The 23190-nt window shown below is 38.6% G+C and overlaps 1 protein-coding gene and 1 long non-coding RNA gene across 37 annotated transcripts in view; one reads left to right on the top strand and one right to left on the bottom strand.

Annotated features, from left to right (window-relative positions):
* ZBTB20 (zinc finger and BTB domain containing 20) overlaps positions 1 to 23190 on the bottom strand; it is an 816455-nt gene that overhangs the window by 204881 nt on the left and 588384 nt on the right. The gene's annotated exons all lie outside the window — the stretch shown is intronic.
* On the top strand, positions 1133 to 19457 carry LOC131825110 (uncharacterized). The gene is made up of 3 exons (XR_009351131.1): positions 1133 to 1343; positions 14373 to 14458; positions 19395 to 19457. It is a non-coding gene; the product is annotated as an uncharacterized LOC131825110 (long non-coding RNA).

Below are 23190 nucleotides of genomic sequence, written 5' to 3'. Positions count from 1 at the left end.
TGCTGTTAGGCAAAGGGTTCCAGCTGATTAGGAACATGCGGCACACATCCGCTAGAATGTAAGCTCCACGAGATCAGGGCTTTCTTTATTCATTATTTCAGCCCTGATAAACAGAAGAGTGCCTGGAAGGTAGTTGAGATTCAACAAATATGTGCTGAAGTATCCACTGAATGAATATTCTGGGCCTTTGAAGGAATTCTGTAACTTTCTTTTCTTACTCAAGTCACATCTTGCCTTAGGGTCTTACCCTGGGACAGTTTTTGCCCCCCACCAGGGGACATTTGGCAGTCATCAAGACTGAAGAAGTTGCTACTGGCATTTAGTGGGTGGAGGTCAGAGATGTTGCTATATAACTTACAATGTACGGGACAGACCTGCACAACAGAGATTTATCTGGCTCCAAATGTCAACAAGGCCAAGGTTGTAAAATGCTGCCTTAGGCCCTTTGTTTCTATTGGGTTGTACCTGGGAGTTCAATCTCCATATATCTGAGAGGAAACGGAGTCCTCAAGGAAGCAACCAAAAGGGTTTTCTTAGTTCATTCTCCTTCCTTCCTAAAAGAACTGTCTTTACCCTAAGGCACAGTGGGAGACAACCATTTTGCCTTTGCCCTCACTGGGTCAATCTGCAGTTGTTTTGGGGGAAACCACCTGAAAAAGTCTGTCCATACAATGGTAGTGGATAATTTTTATAGCTTACTGGAGTTTACCTATGAAAATAACCTGATTTCAGTAAAATTAGCTTGTTTACAGACTAGTCATATATCTCTAAGAATAAGGCACGTCATCCTCCCCTAAGTCAACCAGTTTATCCACGTCTGGTCAGAAACTATGCAGCAGTCTAGCTTTACTCATGACAACTAAGATCAACTTCACGAATTCCAACAAAACCCAACAATGTGCCTGGGTAGAAAGACTGGGTTCATAGCATTTCCTCTGCTCCCTTCCTTGCCTGAATATTAAAATAGTATTATCTGATCCCAGTTTCAATGGGGGGGGGGGACCTCCATCGTGCCAAAGGAGTGCATGTGCCGATTTCCCCACTATGATGGTTGCTCCGGTAATCTTGGTATTGTGGCATGTGTCTCAGTTACCATAGAGACTGCATACACTAACAGTGTAGCATTGAGGGATAAAGATAAGACACAAGAAAGAAAGTGAGACTGCCAATGAAGAGGCACAGCAAAGAGAAGTCCCTGACAATCAGATTCTAGAAATTTGGGACAACAGAGATTACAACTACTACTCTAAAATACATACCCTTTGCATTCAAAGGCTGCTTCTCTCAGGAAAATTTCAAGTATGAGGAGAAAGAACAGATACAAAACATTTTAAAATGAAAAGGTAAATAAATGAACCTACCAAGGCATAGAGGTGATTAAAGTGGTATGGCCAGAAAACATATTTATATAATTCAAGGGAAGGAAAAAATTAGTAATCTAAGAGCACAGTGAAATTAGAAGTTATATTTCTGTAGGATGGCTGACATACAGAGAGGCTGGCCCTTAGGGAGTAACTTAAGTTCTAAGTGTTTCTTTCTACTTCACTGCAAGTGGAAAGAAAGAAAAAAAAAAGATGATCTACCTCTCATTTGTTAACAGAGGTCTTCTTAAATAGCCCAATGGTTTGTGTTATGACAGATGAATATGATCTATGCCAGTCAAAGAAAATCTGACAAAAACTCTGAGTGAATACATAAATCAGGGGACATTGTTCACGATGCAAATAGGCTTATTCCATAGTTTCTTAAAATAATGAGAGCTTAGAGTTCACTAACAGTGTGATCTTACAGATGTTCTTTTTCTCCTGCATTCAATTTTGAGGTATCCTGTTGTTACAGAGATCAGGCATGTATGTAAGGTAAACAGCTCAGGGGTTGAACTATAGATGTTTTTAAATAAAAAGGAGGGTGGGGATAGGATATGGGCTGGTGTAGGGGAGGAGTGGGAGTGCATTTAAGAGAAAATTAGTTTAGGAAGATGTCAGATAAGTGATCAGAAGTTCCTTGATGTCCAGGTCATATCTGGCAATGTTTTATTACACATACTTTCATATTACTATGTCCACTGCCCACTGTATACCCATGATTCCCAGTTTTAGTTATCATCAATATGTTAATAGCTCTCAAATTTGTGTCTTGAGCCATTAGTTCTCTCCTGACCTCTAGCCCTCTGTATCAAAAGACATACTGGACAATTTCAGTTGGATATCTCAACATGTCCAAAGCTGAATCATCTTCTTCCAAGTTTCTCCTCTTCTTATGTTCCTTATGTGAGTGAACAGGATCACTATTTACCCATCTGCCCAAACCCCATACCTGGGAACCATCTGTTGCTTTTTCATCACCCCTCAAATAATCACCAGATTTGTAATTCTAATGTAATTCCTTTTAATAACTGAGGGAGGCTTTTATGCATAGAATGCGATATTTACAGCTAATTGGGTTTAAAACTATTGTGTGTGTGTGTGTGTGTGTGTGTGTGTGTGTGTGTGTATCTCTGTATACATACACATTACTCTACTGATCTAATAACTTCAGTGTGAAATAAGAAAAACAAACTTTCAGGAAGGGTGAGGTCACTAGGTAGAAAATTTAGAACCTTAAACAATTTCAACTGTCAGTAAGAGGGTTAGAAGAATGAGAGTTAGGGCCTGCTTTCAGAATACCTTCTGGAATCATTCCAACAAGGTCACCAATGAACAACTGAATATTTTTGTAGTAACTATAACAATGAGTGATTCTAAGTCTATATCCTACAAAATGACTTTTACAATACATGTCTTCTAAGTTCAAGTTCCACTCTTACCTACTTCTTTCACAATCACTTTCCACTTCATAGCCTGATAAAGATAGGCAGTATTTTGTTTTCCTCATCAACCAGGTTTCTTCATTCTAGTGACCTTTTACTTATTGATGTTTCTCACATTTCTAGGTCTCTTGTTCCCATTGCACCACATTAGCTCAGGTCTCTGTTATCTGTCACTTGTGATATTGTAACAGTCCATTGTGCTATGTTCTCTTCTGTTTCTGAGCCTTAGCACGTGTCACTACTTGTGTCTAGAATGCTCATATTCCCTGGTAAACATTTACCAAATGAAAAAAATAAGTACTTTAGATGTTGCTGCTTTGGGTGCTAAACAGAAATAGTGACCTATCTAATATTCTGGATAAACCTGCATAAAGTGCACTTACTTTCAAAATTAATTTTGAAGAACCTTAAAATTTTGCCATGGAGAATCAAGGGGCCCATGCCACAGTATTAAGTTTTGCATTTAATAAAAACACTTGCAAACTCAAGGAAAGAAACACTCATTCTTTCTTCATTCACCCAGCAAATTTTTACTAAGCACCTTTATATACCAGGTACTATTCTAGACACTGGGGACTTCTTAAAATACAAACCAGACAAAAATCCTGGAAACCATACAAAAAATCCTATAATTATTGCGCTTATATTCCATCTTGCGGGAATAAATATGTAACTAAAATGTATATCTGAAGGGAGTAAATGCTGTGAAGAGAAATGAAGCAAACTGGGGTGTGGGAAGCACCATTTTAAAAATGGTGGTTATGAAAGCCTTACTTAGAAATGAAAACTGAGGGGTGCCTGGGTGGTTCAGTTGGTTAAATGTCTGGCTTCAGCTCAGGTCATGATCCCATGCTCCTGGGATCACCCCGCATCACAAGGGAAAAGCAGGCTCCGCGCAGAGAGGGGGAGCCTGCTTTTCCCTCTGCCCCTCCTCCCTGCTCATACTCTCTCTCAAATAAATAAATAAAATCTTAAAAAAAAAATGGAAATTGAGCAAATACTTGAGGTGGTGAGCAAACAAGACTCATCTGGGAAAAAGCATTATGGGAAGTGAAAAAAGCCGGTGCAAAGGCCAAAGGTGAAATCATGTACAGTAGACATGGAAGCCAAAGAGGCCAAGGGAGCTTGAGAGGAGTGAGTGAGGGATCAAGTGCTAAAGAAAACCACTGAAGTTAACCAGGGGCAACAATGTGTAGGACCTTTTGGAATACCATAAAGACTCTGACTTTTCCTTTGAGTAGATGGGGACTCTTAGAGAGTTCTGAGCAGAGGAGTGACAAAGTCAGACTTAATTATGTTACATACCTTACAAAGATCACTCTGGCTACTGTTTTGTGAATAGACTGTAAGTGGAAGGCCAGAAGCAGGGAAGATAATTAGGAGGCAACTCCAATAATCCAGGCAAGAGATGGTAGTAGCTTGAATCAGGGTAGTAGCGGTGGTGAGGATAAGAAATTGTTAAGATTCTGAATGTATTTTGGAGGCAAAACTACAGAATTCATTGGTAAGTTGAATTTGTGACAGAAATAAAAAAGCTGGGAGAGAAATGAACTTTTGAGTTGAACAACTCTGAGGATGGAGGTGCTATTTACTAAGGTGGGGAAAACCATATTTGCTGAATACAATAAGGAATTCCACTGGGAGTTGTTGGGTCCCTCACGTCCATTAGGCTCACGGTGGAGACAATGAGTAAGCAATTGAACATGTGAACTTAGAATTCAGGGTAAGGGCCTGGACCAGAGCTACAAGCTTGAACCATAGCTGGGGTGTGACTCTGAAGGAAGTGGATGGAGATAAAGAAAAGAGAAGGCTCAAGAATTGAGCTCTAGGAGCTTCTGGTTTTTGCATGTTGCAGGGATGAGAGTACATTAGCAAAGAAGTCTGAGAAAGAATGGCCCAGGAGATGGGGGGGGGGGGATCAAGCAAATGTGGGGAACTGAAAGCCAACCAAGCAAAGAAAATTTTAATAGTGAAAGAAGTAGCCTTGGAAAACAATGCTGGTAGATGGGGAAAGATGAAGACTGAATTAGTTAACGGATTTGTCAACTTGGAAGTTACTGGTGAATCTTAATGGTGGGTGCAAATGCTAGTTAGAGAAGGATCAAAGAGAATTAGAGAGTAGAAGTAGAGTGCTTGTCGTGATTGTAGGCATTTCTTCAGAACTCTGGCTATAGAGGGAATCAAAGGAATGGGATAGTAGCTGGCAGGGAGTGTGGGGTTAGAAAAGGGTAATTTTTAGACTGAGAGAACTTACATGTTTGTATGTTTATAGGAGAGATTTGGAAGAGAAGGAAAATTGGTAAAGTACGAGAAAGAGGGGAGATTTTTCAGGAGCACTGTGTATGAGTGTGTGAGTGGGGTGGGACTGACTGAAGGCACAGTGAGGGGTGGGCTGAGACAGCAACACACAAGGATTATCCACAGTTATAGGGGAGAAGACAATGTGTGGGCATGCATGCAGATGGGAGGGTAGGTGTGCTGGAGAGCCAGTGTTCATGCAAGTTCTTTTTTGACTATTTCTATTTTTTCACTGAAGTAGGAAGGAGGGTCATAAGTTGAGAGTAAGAATAGGGAGGGAAATGTTGAAAGTTTGAGAGAAGGAAAGATGAAATGCTCTTGTGGAGATATGGGGAAGTAAATGGACAGGGAAGCACAATATCATTGCAGGGCAGCACTAAGAACCCTTTGGAGTGATCGGGAATTTACAGTGAAAGTCATCACTTTACCTGCATGTTTTTCTCCAGCCACAGTCAGCTGGCATGCAGGCCTACAAAAGGCACGGAGCTGCATATGATCATGATGGTTGGGATTTGCCAGGAGAGGACAGTGAAGCAAGAGAAGATCAAGGACATTAAGGGTGTGTGCAAGAAGAAGATTACAATCATTGTCCAAGGAATCTAAACTATATGAGGAAGTGAGAATATGAGGGCCGAAGGGTAGAACTGATGAATGAGAGCTCCAGTACATTCTGGAGTTGTTGCCTTAAGGGAACTGTGAAAGTATGAGGTGGTGGCTGAAGAGTGGGATGCTTGAAATGGAGATGATGGAAAAGTTGTGATTATTAGTAATGACAAGGTCTAAAGTATAACTGCAGAAGTGAAGAGCTGTGTTAGGGTGAAGGACAGATCACGAGACAATCAAGGAATTGAGACCCTAGGTGGTGGAAGGATTACATATTTTAACGTAGAAATGACCAGGAATTCTGATGAGGGAAAGACAAAAAGAGTGCTAGTGAGTCAGTGACTAAAATCTGTAAGAAACTGGAGGTGGCAACCAAGGCTTAGTGGATCCCTGCAAGAAGGATTATGGGAGCAGGGAACTCTCTGACCTCCTCCCCAACTTTTCCTCCCTTAATTTTCATCTTCCCGGTTGATATGATGGGCATTAGCAAACTTCTGATTTCCCAGCCTGGAGAGCTACAAATCACCCATGACATCACTTTGTAATTTCTCTTTAAATTACATAAACGTCCTAAGAATTTTCACTTTCAAATATTTACTCTCTTCTCCCAATTTTGGGCCATCACGACTCTTGCCAGTCCCACTCTTTTCCATCATTGAGTTTAATGTTCTTCATGGCACTAATCACTCTCCGAAATTAACCTTGTTTATTTGCTTGCTTTTTGCTGGAGGGAGGTTCTATCTTCCTTCATTAGAATCTAAGGTCCATAAGGGGGAAAGCCTTCTCTATTTTGCACCTGAAACATAATAAGCCCTCGGTAGATATTTCTAGAATGAATTCATCAGTGGCCCCATCATGTTCTGAGGAATCCTCATTTCTCAGTTTCACACACTGGCCCCCTTTACCATCCTACTTGTTTCTCCATACTCTCCTGCTCAAACCATCCATCTCACCCAGCAGGGGCATTTTACAACCCCCAGCCCCCATACACCCTGTTGATTTCCATCCTGACAATTTCATCATGTTTCTCCCTGTTTTTTTGTTTTTTGTTTTTTTTTCCTCCCTGTTTTTAATGTCAGTTCCCTATATACCAATTCTTCAATTCTCACCTTGGGTCCCATCTCCTGGATGGCTTTTCCATGGTTACTCTAAGGCTGGCTGATTTTGCTCTTCCAGAAAATTCTGCTATGCCTAATAACACCAGCAGCTTTATCTTTGCTAATTGCTGAAGGTGTGTCAATCTTATCTTTTCACTTTGAGCATAGGGTTATTTTTGTCTCAGGGATCCTGACTTACATCTAGTGTACTCCCAAAGAACTAACATAATGCAGGACAGATAAGGTTTGTTCAAAAAGAAAAAAAAAAATACCATGGCTTCATTGGACAGTTTCACTGACTTCTGTCTTCCTCAACAATCTGATAAACCTGACTCCCATCCCTACCTTTTACTTCTGCATTTAGGTAAATCTGGCTCTTCCTCCTGCTATATAGATACTGTGTTTAAGACCAGGCCCTTCATCCAACCACACAGAATTCTACACCCTTGCATTGCAATTTCTGTAACTAAATCATTGTCTTTGCCATAGTTCCTGGAGTCTCTTGGCAATTTTGGTGTATTCAGGACATAGCTGCCAAGGCCATCTTTCTTCTTGGTTGATTCTTTCTTTAAAAAAAAAAAAATTCTTGCAATTCTTTTTCATCAAACTTTATGTATCCCCTTGGGGCTGATTTTTCTTTGGCTCCATTCTTGGTCTTGTTCTCCTTCACTTTTTCTAACTATGTTCGGTCCCTGCTTTTCACTTGATTTGCCCTTTGTCTCATTTGAGGGAATCAGCTTTCACACCTTCTTTCAAACCACCCTGTATATTTAGAATAGTTTCTCAAATAATATAAAATTTATAATATTTATGAATAAATGACACAATGCCAAGATATTCTGTCTCTTCTTTCAAATAACATCTGAAGATGCACCTGCACCACTGAGTTCTATATTTAAGATATTGAATAAGTATCATTCATCCATCTGTTTTCATTCTGTCTTGCATTTTTCAGGACCTGCTTCAGAGTTGTATTGTGAGGTCTTTGGGGCTAGAGACTGTCTGGCATAGTTCACAAACTGGCCTTTGCTCTGTATATTCATATTTCTTTGACAAATAATAAATAATAATAATAGCCCACTGTGCATTTTTACATTCCACTCATAAGTCCCTGGAAAAAGGAAAACTAATAAACAGGGATTATAATAGAAACGCTGAGATAAAACTAACCTCTTACCAGGTTTTGCTACAGTAACATAGACTTCTATAGACCGACATTCTAATAAATAATTACCTACTTAAGTCATTTGTAAATTGTTCCTTTGCCAACATTATGTATCATATCAAATGCCTATGTGGTTTATAGGACAGGGAAAAACAAGTAGAACATTACAGCTATGTGGGGGATCAGAGCAAAAGCAGCAAAATAAGAGGTTTACTCTGCTGGGTGCACAGTTTGTAAGAATTAGTCTCACAAGTAGAACTACTTGACAGAAAATGTGCCTGCTCTCCAGCCTCCCCTCTCCCCTCCCCTTTCCCTTCAGCACTCCGCAGCTCTTTTCAATATTGAAAGACTTTCTTTCTCTTTTCTTTCCTCCCTCCCTTCCTCTCTTCCTTCCTCCCCTTTCTTTTCTTCCTTCCCTCCTTCCTTCCCTTCCTCCCTCCCTCTCCCCTCTCCTCCCACCCCCTTCGTCCCTCCCCTCCCCTTCCCTTCCTTTCCTTCCTCTTTCTTTCCCTTCTTCTCTCTATTCTCTTTCTCTCTCTTGATCTCTTTTCTCTTAAATTTCAGGTGGGAAGTATATAATTTTGTGTGAAAATCTGTTTTCCTGTGAATATAACAAATGTTCTGCTTGAAGCTGCTCTATTAAAATGGCAGTATGTCTAACAAAAAAGGGGGACTGTGCTTAATGCCTGGAGCACCGCCTTATTTATCTGCAGATGAGCCACATTTAAATTCCAGTCTAAAGTGAAAACCAAAATGTGCCAATTGACTTGTTACTTCAGTGGCCACTAGATGGCAGGTCCAAAAACCTGACTGGGGCCTCCCTGGAGGGCAATTCTTACATGGGAAATAGATTTGGGGCATTCAATTTGGTATTGGTTTATCAAGAAGTCTCTTCTCTTTGGTGGATAAGACCACATTACTTCACAGGAAAGCATTTTACAGCAAGGTCTGTAGCATACTGTCATCACAATACTCACATACCCAGATGCACCTTATCTTGGGACTTCCAACAACAAACATTCTCAGGTCTGGTATTTATAAATGTTCAGCTGTATTTCATTATTTAATGGTCGTTGTCATGCCTTGCCATAATCTCAAAGGTATAAAAAGTCATTGTCTAACCTGCCTCTGTAGGAACACATGGAGAGGACTCTCAAATAGGCGGGCAGGCAATACACAGAGCTGGACTCTGTACCACTTAATATATATTTATCAGAAGATCCAATTGGGTATTTTATATCTTGGTATATACCTATCTAGATCTGTACCTGTATCTGTATCTTCTTTTCTTCTCTAAAGATTTTATTTATTTGGTTGAGAGAGAGAGAGAGAGAGGGAGAGAAAATGAGTGGGAGGGAGAGAGAATTATAAGCAGACTCCACGCTTCGCACAGAGCCTGATGCGGGGCTCCATCCCCTGACAGTGAGATCACGACCGGAGCCAAAACCAAGAGTTGGATGCTTAACTGACAGAGCCACCCAGGTGCTCCTATATCTATATTTTCTAAACCAGAGGCTGACCATATATTCACATTGTTTTGGAAAAAAGAATGTTTGTCTATGAGACCTATTATTTAATAGAAAAAAATAAGCCTCATGACTGAAACTGACATGAATAAATTTAGGACAAATTCTTTGTTGTACCCAGTATCATTTCCATTTTCTTGCATTGAAAGGGAGGCTTCAAAAAGTGGATCTTATGAGACCATAAAAGAAGTCATTCTGAGGCAAATTATTATAAAGATAGACTGAATCCCTCCCTTCATAATTTTTTTTATCCTTTTTTTTTTTTGTTAGCAGATTATCCTGATATAAGTGATTTGATTACATGGACACTGAGCACTTTTATTTATCTTTTAATTAAAGAATTGACCTTATGATTTTTAAAAGTAAAGAATCACAAGTTCTGAGATAATTTATCATTCTCACTTAAGAAAATATGTTCTAAAGTCAATTGTATTTTTGTACAAAAGCTGTGACATGCATTCTGATATACATTTTAGCATTGATACCAATTAAAATTTTATAACAATGAAAGCAACACAAACTCATTTATAGCCATCCAGCTCACTTACCAATAACCTTTGGTTCCCTTTATCCTTTGAAATTAAGGTAAAAGACTGACATTAAACATGCTGATTTCATCTATGCTGGCTCTGTATATTTGGACCTGAGACATGAGAAGAAGAGGATGTATATATACAGTGGCCCTCAGATTAAAAAAGAAAAGATTTCTTTTTCTCATGAGAAGTACATATGGACTATCCTGATTACCAAAGAAGAGATTTTACATCAGTACTAACTGACTTCCTTTAGTTTGGCAGTGGAATTTAAAATACGATGACAGAAACAATTTATGATGAAGCGCCATGGTTATTTCTACATAATTGTGTTGACTGGAATTTAACCCTCACTCCTCTCCCGTAAAAATTCTACAAAATTTTGTAGGTACAAAATTGTACCTCCCTCATAGAGAGAGCTCTGGAACAGCAGCTGAGGCCTGGGTTCTACCCTGGTTTCAACAATGCCTCACAGAGTGAGACCCAGAGGGCATGGGCTCCCCAGGCTCTTCTTCCTTACCTCTCAAATTAAAAAAAAAAAGCCTGATTCCTCTCTGCTTTAGCATTTAATATCCAGTGAAGTAAACTAGTATGCATTACAGACTTTTTTTTTCTCTGAAATAGATGAATTTTCTCAGATGAGAGAACAATGTTGTCAAGGAGCTAACATGGAAAGCTAACACGTCCCTACCACCATTGTGGACCCAACCCATGGAGGTGAAATTGGAACAGCTCATTCCTTCAACCCTCCCTTTTCCCATTCTGTATCACTCTTCCATGGACTCCTCCATTGCCTCTAAATCTAAATCATACCCCTGGGACCTTCCCTGAGCCCAGGCAATCTCTGGCTAATATGAAAAAGCCCTCTGCTTTTCCTCTTGGGCACATAGCTCAATTCCATTTCCCAGCCCTCTGTGCAGATGGCTACAGCCTTGTGACCAAATTCTGGCCAGTGGGATGTCAGCAGACATGACATGAGCTACTCCTGCCCTGACCTCCCCCCCGCCACCCCCGCCACCAAAACAATCCTTTGCAATTATTGCTCTTTCTCTTTAACAGTTTTCTGACTAGAAGTCACATCCAAGTTGACCTTGGAAGCTGCGTGCTATGGATGACAGAATCCCTGCCAACCTGGATCCTTGGCCAGTCTTTACATAAGCAAAAGAGAAACTTCTATTGCTTATGTTTATTGGTTATGTTTATTGGTTATGTTTATTGTTTATGTCTTCTAAAAGCCAATATTATCTTAACTAAGAATTCCCCTAAGCCAGAAATTGGCTGTCTCTCCAGACACTTTACTTATGTTTCTTTGACCATGTTTTCACCATGTAATGAATTCTTTACTGGTGTGTAAGATGTTCAAGGACAGTACACATTTTATTCACTTTCTCATCCTCCACAGAACTCTAGTTGAAAAAATGTTGAATAGAACATAACTGTTTTGGAAATTATAAAAGGTGGTTAAAAACAAAACAAAACAAAAAACAACCCTAGCTTTTTTGTCTTCTCTTATTTAGGTGGAAGGTAGGGATGATGGGTTTTTCTGGTGTAGAAATGTTAATATGATATCCACAGCCTCTTCATGCAGTTTGTAGACTACCTTCCTAAGAACTGTGCTCCCCAAATAAAGTGCACATTAAATATTTTGAAAAGTTAAAACATTACCAAAGGAAGGGATAAGTGAAGGGATAAACTGAGAAACATGAGAACAAAGGGATTAAAAAAAAATGTGAGTTCCATGGGGCTTCTACCACCATTACCACTAATGAAATTATCGCTATAAACTATTATCTCAAAAAGAGCACTGCACTTTTGGTACCTCTCTCAGTGTCAGTATTAACCTCTTCTGAATCAAACTCTTTAGACATTTTCTGTTTTATTTTTAGTTGGCCTCACCACAGCCCCTCCCTGCAACACCTCACCCTTGGTTTCCTCGATACTAGCCTCATTTTCCCACTCTCTGTCACTGACAGTCCTCTCTTGACTTTTTTTGGCTCCACTTTTTTGTCCACTCCTTGAGTACTAGAATTTCCTTTTATTCTGTACGGTTTTTCTCCTCACAACTTCTAGAATCATGTCATCCAGTCTTATATGGCTTCACCTACTACTTCCTGACAAGTAACTCCTGAATCTTTACCTCCAGGCTAGCACTTTTTCTGGAGCTCCAGATCTGTATTGTCTATGGTCCCTGGATATTTTAAGAAAATCTAAGCATCTTGCAGCAACCTTAAACACAAGTCCCAAATGAAAAGCATTACTTGCCTTTCTTGGCAAACTTCTTCTTTTTCCTTCCATGTTACCTCTCTTGGCAAATGACATCAAGTTAGACATTTTAAACTTTCCTAACCCACCTCTTCGTCCCTTATCTAAATTAGCTAATTAAGTTCTAAATCCTAATAAGTGTCTTTTTGGTTCTTTTGAGACTTTTAGCCTAGGTTTGAAGACTGGAGAACTGAAGGCCAATTAAAAATAGGACTTCTTTTACCACAATATCAGAGACTTACTACTTACTAAATTTCTTCACAAAAACACATAAAAAAGGCAAGAAGGATGAAATGACCAAAAAAAAAAAAAAAAGATTTTCATACCCTTCCACCATACCTAAGTTACACTATAAACCAGCAGAGAACCATGGGAGTGAACATTCTCACATTCCATTTCTCAAAATTGGGACTGATTTAAAACAAAATTGAATAAACGAAAGGAAGGATTTTTGCAGAGGTGATAGGACGGGAGCTTTGCTCATCGCCATTCCTTTGGTAACTTTGCAAAAAAGATTTAAAGGAATGTTTCTAATGGCTCAATCCATAGAACCTCAGGGCCCATGGTTTTCATTCATTTATTTTTAAGTGTTACATTTTTCCACTGACATTCAAATGAGATTTCCCTTCATCTAATCAGTTGCTTTGATTTCTTGGTCCTAAAATTCATTCTTCAGTGTTTTCCTCAATTCTTCAACATCAGTAATAACTTCCTATAGCAACTGCGGTCCTTTTTCTTTCCCTGGTGATGTATTTATCATCTATTACAGAAAACCTCCTCTTTGCTTCCTCCCTTTGCACCACCAGCTCTAACATCTTAAATTTTCATTTGACATACTGCTTACCTAAATTATTTCATGTGTGTTCCCATCCATGGAAATTCATTTTTGTGTGACATAAATCCCTACCCTATTCTATTTCACAGTAATAAAACTTTATACTGAATTGCCAAAGAGATAGGTAACCAAGCACGCAGTTTAAATTAAGTGCAAGATACACATGTTTGAATATTCTGCTCTCTGTCTAAGATGTGTAGAGACAGGTCCTGTTTGTGTCTCAGCATTCTGTCATCTGACTCCAACTGCTGGAGTTAAATCATGTAAAAACACTTTTCTTACTTTGATTCAAAAGTAACTTCTGCTATGGAAAAAAAAGCAGCACAGTAAGGAAATCATATGTGTATTAAAAAGTCTCTTCTAAATAACAATTACAGCTGGATTCAGTCTATGAAAGATGCTCTATGACTTGAGCACAGGCCAGTGAGATTAAAACTCTTCCAGGGTTGGCATTCTCATTGATTGTTCTTCTTCAGTATTTTTAATGGTTTCTAGTCCTTGTCCACACTAACCTTTGCTAGTTGTTGTAGCCATGGTAAATATCTTATTTATTGGATTTTATTAGCATTTCAAATTTTGACATTTGGAAAAGCACAGTCCTCCTTCTTTTTCAACCTGTCATTTTTAATGTATAAGTGTCCAGGATTTTTCCACTTTTAAGTTTCTCTTTCCTAGCTTCAGAAGATTATAATTTTGGCAAGTCAGACTTACTTTGTTAATCTGTGGCCCCAACATTTCAGTTCCATACCACAAAATTTCAGTCAGAGGCATTATTCATGTGATTTAGGTACCAACGTTTACTTCAGCCACAATTATTTGGCAAATTTCTGGCGAAATAAATTTTGGCTGAATCACCTATTGAATTATTCAATCACCTATTGAATTATGTTGATTATCCACCATTTTTGGTAATATGATAGCTATAATGCTAGACATTCACATAGCACTGTAAAGTTTTCAAAGTGCTGCCACAGATGTAGTTCTGATCTCTCAGTATACATTGTGGCATAAGCAATCAGACAGTACACCCATTTTATAGATAAAGAAACACAGTAACAGAGAACAGTATTCTGGAGCACACATGGTAAGGAGCCAAGGCCAGCACAAACTCCTGTTCCAGCGTTCTCTCCTCTACATCATGTTAATATTGTTTACTTATTCTTGATTTTCAAATATCCTACCATCAGGCCCTCCTCCGACTGCACTGATACCATTCCTATCCTATCTACTTGATCTCTTTCTAGATTATATCCACCCTCTGCTTCACACAGCCCTCACTAGAGCTACTCAAGGACAACGTTTCATCCACATCTGCACCTTGAAGCCTCTGGTGAGATCCTCCTACGTATTTGCCCAGTGACTCTGAGCTAGAAGTGTTCATCATCTCTTAGTTGTAAACTGTTTTTGACCCACGCTTTTAAAGAATGTGTTATAAATGTTCGTATTATTTGAGAGGAAGGCATTTCATCCATGTCACAAGTAGAAGAATGGAAAATTAAGAGAGTGAAGAGCTTATCTGAGAGTATCCAGTGAGACCTGAAGCAGAAAAAACACAAAGCCAGGGATCCTTATGCTCAGGCTGCCCCTGTACCACACAGTCAGAGGTACCGGGACTCAGCAGCCTGTGAGGGCTCTGTGAGCAGGATGGACAGCATTGCCACATCCCTTGCGTTGGCTACAATTATTTAAAAGAACTGTGGCAAACTGGACATTTTGTTCCCTTCTAATTTATCTGTGTTCCCGTAGCCATGTCTCCACTTCTAAACACTAATCACTTCTCTAGGTGAGCTTAAGTACCTAATGATTAAGAGCCCTCCAAATCTCTAGTGCCGTCTTCAATACAGTTAGTGCCCTTTCTGTCCCATTTGCCCCCTGTGCTTGGTACTGAATCAGAACAGCAAATATCCCTAATGAGGAATCATGATACAGGATTAAATTTACAAATTAAGCAATTCCTTGAGCTTTTTTTATGTCAATTCCTTTCATCTTGGAATCCCCACCCTCCATTTGCTTAAAATACATCCCACTGTGAAACTAAAAAAAAACAATGCTGTTATGACAATTCAAAGAGAAATACTGAAACCTAGAAGAGACTCTTGTTACCTGTAAGGTCTGGCATATAGCATCAGATAACCTAGGCTCCCAGGGAGTGGTAGGACAATACATTAGCAGATAACATTAATCTCCAGAATCCCAGATTTATTTCCTGTCCAGGTTAAGTGCTCTTTTGATTATTATAGCAAAAAATAATACAAAAAATCGATTACAACCATTAATGGGGGCTTAAAATATTAACTTCCATAGCTTTAACCCAATATCTATAATTAAATGCAAAAAAGCTAAGTTAATGCAATGTTAAAGTTGAGCTTCTAATTGCACAAAGGTCATGAAATTTAAAATTAAGGTTTCTAGTGCCACTCTCTGTCAGTTCTACAACATTCCTCACACGATTTTTTACAATATGTTTAACTTAAATGTGTCAGTGATGGTATTCATTGGAAAGAATATAAAACACAATAGATTAGGATTGAATTTGTAGATGTCTGCTTAGAGTTTTATGTAACCAACAACACTAGGAAAGTGCAATTATTTTTAAATTATGATGCCCCATTTGAGCGATTACCATACTCCAGTTTAGGAATTTACCCATTTCCCCTATAAATCCTTTAACCTTCGCTTCTGATTACAAACTACCCATCCCCAAGAGAAGGAAAGATAATTTATATTTAAAAACAAACAAACAAACAAACAAACAAAACAACCTGTGGGCTGTGACAGTACACATGGGCCAGTTCTTTCAACACACGACAAAAAGTATTCATGGAGGACTATTACTTAAGAAGAATAAGTAACTCAGACTGCTCAGGTTTAGGGGTACATCTAATAAGCAAAGGGTCTAGAGATGGGTAGATAAGGAGTCAGACCTTCTAATGCTACCTACCAGCCAAGATGACTTTGGGCAAATTACTTGCCAGCCAAGGTGACTTTGAGCAAGTTATAAGAGTAATCATACCCACTTTATAGGATGATTATGAAGATGAAATGAAGTAATATATGTGATGCAGGCTTTGCAAAGCTCTCCTGGAGTTTATAGCACCACAGCAACTATTAACATTAAAGAATGAATAATCATAACTTAACTATCATGTAGCTATCCATAGGGTACTTCTGAAACAACATACAATGATCATGGATCATTTTATTAAAAGGTATGTAGAATTTTTTTACAATAGTTTCCTAAGGTTAGGTATGTGTCTATGGCTAATTATTGAGTGTCCAGATTTGTCCAATACATAATGCATAGAGGTACATCAGCTACTTCTGAAGGCAGGTGAGTGAAATGAATTCTTGAATATTGGGCTGCCATGTCCAACATTTTCTTCAAATTTTATGAAACATTTGTGTCTAAACAGAGAATATGCTGGGTAAATTCTAGTCCAACAGGCAATTTCGACAGAAAGTTTTAAATCATAAATATGAGGGCTTAAAGCTAAAGTGCCACCTCAACCAAAACAATAATAAAAACTCCTAAGTGCATTCTGGCAGGAATAAACACAAGCAGCAAAGCCTGTTGTGGACGGTGCAGAGCCCAGGAAGGTAACCAAGTGAGTAAACAGCTAAGGCAGGATTATCCTCATTTGGGAGGAATCCATTCCAGACAGGAATTAAAGGGGAGGGGGTTTGGGAGGGAGAATGGAGGTTGGGGGGAAGGGCTTTTGCATCTGAAAGCAGCTAAGTTATCCTGTAGAATGAAAAGGAAATTGTTTTTCCCTGTCAACAGTTATCTTGTTTGAGGTCTAGCAGACTTGTACACAAAAGATACATGTGTTCCACCTACTTGGTTTTTCTCCTTTGGCAGTGAGGTACACAAGGCAGGGTTCAGGTGAATCAGACCCACTCAGAAATAACACAGCCAAATTCCCTTCCAAACATATAAACATATAAACATACTGATTCCTCAATAGCTTTATTCAATAGACAGATAACTTATTGCATAGCTCCTGGCACATTCACATCCAGGATTTGCTCCGGGGACGACTACAATGAAAAAAAAGAAGGGGGGTGGATTCAAATGAAAGGCAGAGATATCTATACTGAAACCATGAATCACAACTGATAACAGTGACTGAAACCAAAAAATCTCACACACATACAGTACCCAGGAAAACATAAACAATCAATTTTTTAATTGAAATTTAGAAATTAATCAATAATTTCTGAGTCCTATTGGCTTCTCCTGTCTTAAATAAATGGTGCAGAGGAGATTTTGAACAGAGGAACGGGGCAAGAATTGGATCGGTGAGGTCAGCATCACGTATCATCTTGATTACCTATGATATGGACCAAGTTGTCTACCTCTTGGCACTTCATGTTCTAAACAACAAGTAGTGAATTCACTATAAAACCTTTAGGTCATATAAATTCTATTAGAAAATAGGCTGTTTCCAGAATAAGCCAAGGACTATAGCTTTCTACACCCAAAGACTTATATTTCCCAAGCTTTTTAACAACATCAGCATATATTTATAATAATATAGTTAACACTTTTAAGACCAAGAAAAAAGGTAAGGTTTCAATGGTCATAAAAATAGAAATGAAAGTAACAACTATTTTTTAAGAAAGGGAAGAGTTCTCTTTTTATAATACCTTAATTCAAAAGTCTTTTGAAGTCTTTTTCTTTAAAGATTTTTGTGTAAAATTTACCTTTGAGAGCAAGCATGAAAAGTCTCAGAAAACAGATAAATATTGTTAATTTAAACACTTCCCTTCTCACTCTAGGAAAGCTTACTAAACTAAATGACAAACAAATTAGAAACCATTTATTCATTAATTCAGGAACTATTTATTGAGCACCCACTATGTCGGCACCAGGCAAGGCAGTGAACAAGAAGGTCCAGGCTTCTGCTCTCACAGATGGTGTACAACACAATCTCCTACCATCACTGAGAAAACACTAGCCATAGTTAGGCTTATTGAGTTTGGTCATAGAGATAAATGAAGTTCAAAACAGTGAGCATTTAAGTTTCATCTCATTAATGAATTTTTAAAATAATAGTTTACTTTTATCATTTTACGTGTTTGTTTACAAATTACCTTCTTGCTAATATTCTGAGCACGACAGAGCTATTTTTGAAATAATGAAAGCAAATCAATAAAAAAAAAAACATGATTTGGGGGAGGAAATCTGAAAAACAACTGGAGGGTTTTGAAGGGGAGGGAGGTGGGAAGTTGGGGGAACCTGGTGGTGGGTATTATGGAGGGCACGTATTGCATGGAGCACTGGGTGTGGTGCATAAACAATGAAATCTGTTACAATGAAAAGAAATCAAATAAAAAAATAAAAAAATTTTAAAAAGGCACATTACCTAAGGCCAATAAAATTATGTGATGTGCTCTTAAAAACGAGATTTTCAAATGTGTAGGGTATCTTCCAGCTATGTTAAAAACTCTGTGACTCATTCATTCAATCTGTATTTACTTAGTATCTAGAACATGGGAGATAGTATCTCTAGTAGCTAATTTTATCCAACCATAAATTTAGAAGAACGACTACCTACTTCATGTGGCTATCACCAAGAAATCCTGACAGAAAACTAAAATGAAATGGCTCACGAAGTTGATGTATATATTAAAATACAAGAATTCTGCTCACACCTGTTCTTTGTCCTTGCGATGGCATTATCTATAAGTGTCCCTGTATATGAAGGAGGGAAAACCTACTTTGGATATTCATACTCCTGGCTAGGCAAGTCAAAAAACACTAGGAATTCTGTTGTTATTAGATGGTCTGGATGCCACAGAAGAACAACTTATGGCCTTCTGTATATAACCAAAAAGAGCTGCTAGTATCTTTAAAGTATTCAGAATAGAAGCCACTTACAAAAGCTCTTTTCAGGGTAATTTGGAAATTGTCCTCAGGACTTTTAGTCTCCTACATAAACTGCCATTTGTATACCACTTTATAGCTTGTGAAATGCTTTCATGTTCTTTGTGTTGTTTAGTTGGAAGGCAGCAGTGTGGGGATTCAGAGCATAGTCACTGGCACGGAAAAGATCAGGGTATTTATCAAAGACACTTACATACTTGTATACCCTGTGTAAGCCACTTGACCATTTTAAGCTTTGATTTTCTTATTTGTAAGTTGGGGAAAATAATACCTACATTCCAGTGAAGTAGAGGTTAGATGTGGTATAAAGTGTTATTATCATTGATAATCTTTTGCATGGATACCAAGCATTTCTCAATAGACTGCTTTTCTTCATCAGGTTGGAGGAAGGCAGTCTTTTTCATTACTTAAGAATACACAATCCAAGCCTCTGGTTAAGGTAATGTTCTCTTCAAATCTTAGATCTGAACCATCTTTCTAAAATGGTTCTCTAGTACATGGCCAAAAAGGCCTTTCCATATACTCTCAGAAAGTTTTTCTTTGGGAGCAAGAAATAAAATTTAATTCTAGTTCTTCCTTAACCATAGAACTATATTCCTTGAAGTAACCCATGCGCTGCCATCAGCTTTTATTAGGTGGGCTAAAATAGGGTCCGAAGGAGATTTCCTTACGTAACAGTTGTCCCCGTGAGACCGGTATGGAGTCTGTTAACATTAGATCCATAAAATTGATGGCCTCTCTCCTTTCCTGATTCATTGATACATCTAAAACATTGGGCTGGCACAATGAAAGCAAAATAGTACATTTTGCACAGTGTGAAGTGGTGGGTGTGGATGTTTTGGGAGCCAGTCAGTCTCTGGCAGCTGACTGAGTCACACTTGTGCTTTGTTGCCCACTTACATCTTCAGAGAGCAGCTTGGGTGGGGATGCTCGTCAGATGTGCTCATTTAAGGAGAAACCCATCTGAATATGATCGCAACATTTGGCAAGCTTCCTCTACCAAATAGTGAACCTGCCCCACTTGCCTCTGAGAACTATTGCTTGTCCAAGAAACAGAGGACCTTGGACATTCTTCACAGAATAGAACACATTCAAGGCCTTCCAACTCAATACCCTGCCTGAGAGTCTCGAGTACTTTACCTGTCCCTCAAATATTTTTAAGCTCTTGGTCTAGACCAGCAGGTTATGGATATACAGTGAGTCCTTCTGCAACATACGACTATTTTTAGTCACAACTGAAAAATCCAAATGTCTCACTGAGATCTGATGGTCACATATTTCATTAAGAAGTCAGCAGCAAACATTTGCTGAATAAGTTTTTTTATGCAGAGTTCTGTATCATACTTAAGAAGATTCTCTCTACTCCCTTAAGAGGCTTATAATCTTGTGGGGAATCAAGCAATAACATAGTCTATACGGGCAAAACTACTTAACACTTCCAGAGCAACACAAAAGTGAGTGTACACAGAATATATTAACTCTTTAGGGTAATCAACAGGATTAAAAGATGTGGAAGGGAGTGGTGGACATACACTTTCTGAAGTGACAGAGAAGAGCATCATACAGTGGAGAGAGCATAAACAAGGACAGGGAAGTGGGAAAGGCTGAAGCCTCCCGCTTGGCTAAAGCAGGGTAATGAAGAACAGAAGCATCACTGCAGGTCCAGTGAGATATGGGGGCACTGACTCACCTGGCTCACAAAGATTGCCAAGATGTCCAACTGAAACCCTTGTTCATTCTACTTTAGAGGAAACAGAAGGTGATAAGGACCTTAGAGTCTGGGAAGAAAAAGAGGCCAAGGAGAATAACTCATAATAGAAGAACTTTAGAGCCAGATGAAGAATTTGGATTTTAAGTTATATGTAGAATGAAGCAGTGTAGCTTCCTAGTCAAGAAACGAGATAAGGAAAATGATGGTGGGAGCAATTATTTTAGATGCTTAAAGGTTTTATGAAAATATCCTGAAGGAAAGGTGGCCTATTTCTAAATTCAGAAAGGAGATAAGGGCCACCTTTTCCTAGACTCACTGGGATGTACTGGAAATGAAAAGAAAGAGGTCAACTGAAGAGGGAGTTGACTCTCCCTCTTGTAGGGAGAACTGGCAGAATTTAGTGACTGATTGGGAAATGAGGGGCAAGAGAAGAGACTTTATTTATTTTTAAAGATTTTATTAATTAATTTATTTGACAGAGAGAGAGAGGGAAACAAGCAGGGGGAACGGGAGAGGGAAGAGCAGGTTTCCCGCTGAGCAAGGAGCCCAATGTGGGGGCTCGATCCCAGGACCCTGGGATCATGCCCTGAACTGAAGGCAGACACTTAATGACAGAGCCAACCAGGCGCCCCGAGAAGAGATTTTTAAAATGACCCTAGTGCTAGGGTCTAAGGAAAGGGTGTCATGGACAGTAACTGGGAAAGAAAATGACTAAATGGATGGCTGGAGTGGAAAATGCTTTAGGCAGCGATGAGATATTTAAAAATTAGGTGTGTGTGTGTGTGTGTGTGTAAACTACAGACATACAGGTCAGATTTGTGGGTAATGCCTCCTATCCCCTAAAGTTATGTGACAGCTACAACTTTCATTAAATTACCTAATTCTTTATTAAAGAAGCATTTATTAAATGTGTATACTATATGTAAGGTTTACAAGAAGATGATGCTTAAGGTTTACAGTAAGGACATATAAAAGTTCCACCACTAAATGGAAAATGGCTTAAATGTTACTGCAACATTATTTAAAAGGTGCATTTTTATTTTTTATACTATTTTCTATTGTTTGTAATTCTTAAGCCAGACATAGTAGTGCTGAGATATGCCATCATAGTACGATTTATAATCAAGTCATTTTTCTTAGGGTACTTGGATATCTTCTTTTTTTTCTCAAATAGCATTTATGCATTTACATGAAACCAGTGGATAAGGTGTCTTTACAGCAGGTTTAAATTTATAAGCAGATCAGCCCTGATCAAAAACCATGTAGTTCCCTGTAAGGGATACATGTGTGTGTGAATATTCTATGCCTCCCTCAGATTTGGGGCTTATTGCCATGGAATCAGAAGTACTGTTGATTATATGTGGATTCCTGCTTGTTTGGGGATGAGAGGAAAAAGGAAAATCCATGCTTATTTTGCGCAAAGCACTGTGCAGGAATCCAAGGGCTGTAGCTTCTGTTCATTCTTTATTCAGGTATGATGAAAACTTGTGGCAAGTCTTCCAGCAGTACTGGTCTCCTACATCATCTCACTTATCTCATGCAGCTGGTATCTAAGGAACTAAGAGGTCCAGGAGATCAGTTAGTCTCAAAATTCAGTTCATCCACAAGTGCACCAAGAGGAAATGAAGTTTCAAAAATATGGCTGGATTATTTCTTAAACAATAATATAAAGCAAAAGAAGCACAGGAAATGTTTGCAGGATCTCATTCCTTCCGAATTATTAAGACCTGAAACCTATATTGAAGAAAACCAGTCATCGATAAGAAAATCACTTCTTCACAGCGGTTAAAGGAAAAAGTACCCAAAGAAATAAATGAACATATGAAACCCTCTAAATATACCAAGGCATGACTATATTGATTTCTGACCTTTGGCTACAGACAAAACACAAAGGATGATAATTCTATAGCTATTCTATATAATGGCAGATGTTCCTCTTATTCAAAGAAAGAAAATCCCTTTAAGAATTTTCATTAAATGGGGCACCTGGGTGGCTCAGTGGGTTAAAGCCTCTGCCTTCGGTTCGGGGCAGGGTCCTGAGATCAAGCCCCACATTGGGCTCTCTGCTCAGCAAGGACCCTGCCTCCTCTCTCTCTGCCTCTCTGCCTACTTGTGACCTCTGTCTGTTAAATAAAAATAAATAAAATCTTAAAAAGAAAAGAATTTCCACTAAATATCTACCCAACCAAAGAGAATTTTGTGTTCATTTTAGATAATCTTATTCACCAGTCCTTATAACTACAAATAATACCTTTTCTTAAGCAGGCCACATTGTATGTTAGCGTGTTAAATGCGTTCTTTAGGATAGATTCACTGTTAATTTTGTAGTGTATGACCTAGTAGAGTGGGACAATTATACTGAACTATTTAATTATATTTAATTCATCTATCAGTCCTTTATTTCTACCTACTTTACTAGAACACTACCAAATTAACGGCCACATCCTGTTGAATGTTCAATGTA

The sequence above is a fragment of the Mustela lutreola genome, chromosome 2, assembly GCF_030435805.1.
Source record: "Mustela lutreola isolate mMusLut2 chromosome 2, mMusLut2.pri, whole genome shotgun sequence".
Taxonomy (NCBI): domain Eukaryota; kingdom Metazoa; phylum Chordata; class Mammalia; order Carnivora; family Mustelidae; genus Mustela; species Mustela lutreola.
The sequence above is the reverse complement of the archived record's forward strand: the minus strand, read 5'-3'. Positions and strand labels throughout refer to the sequence as shown.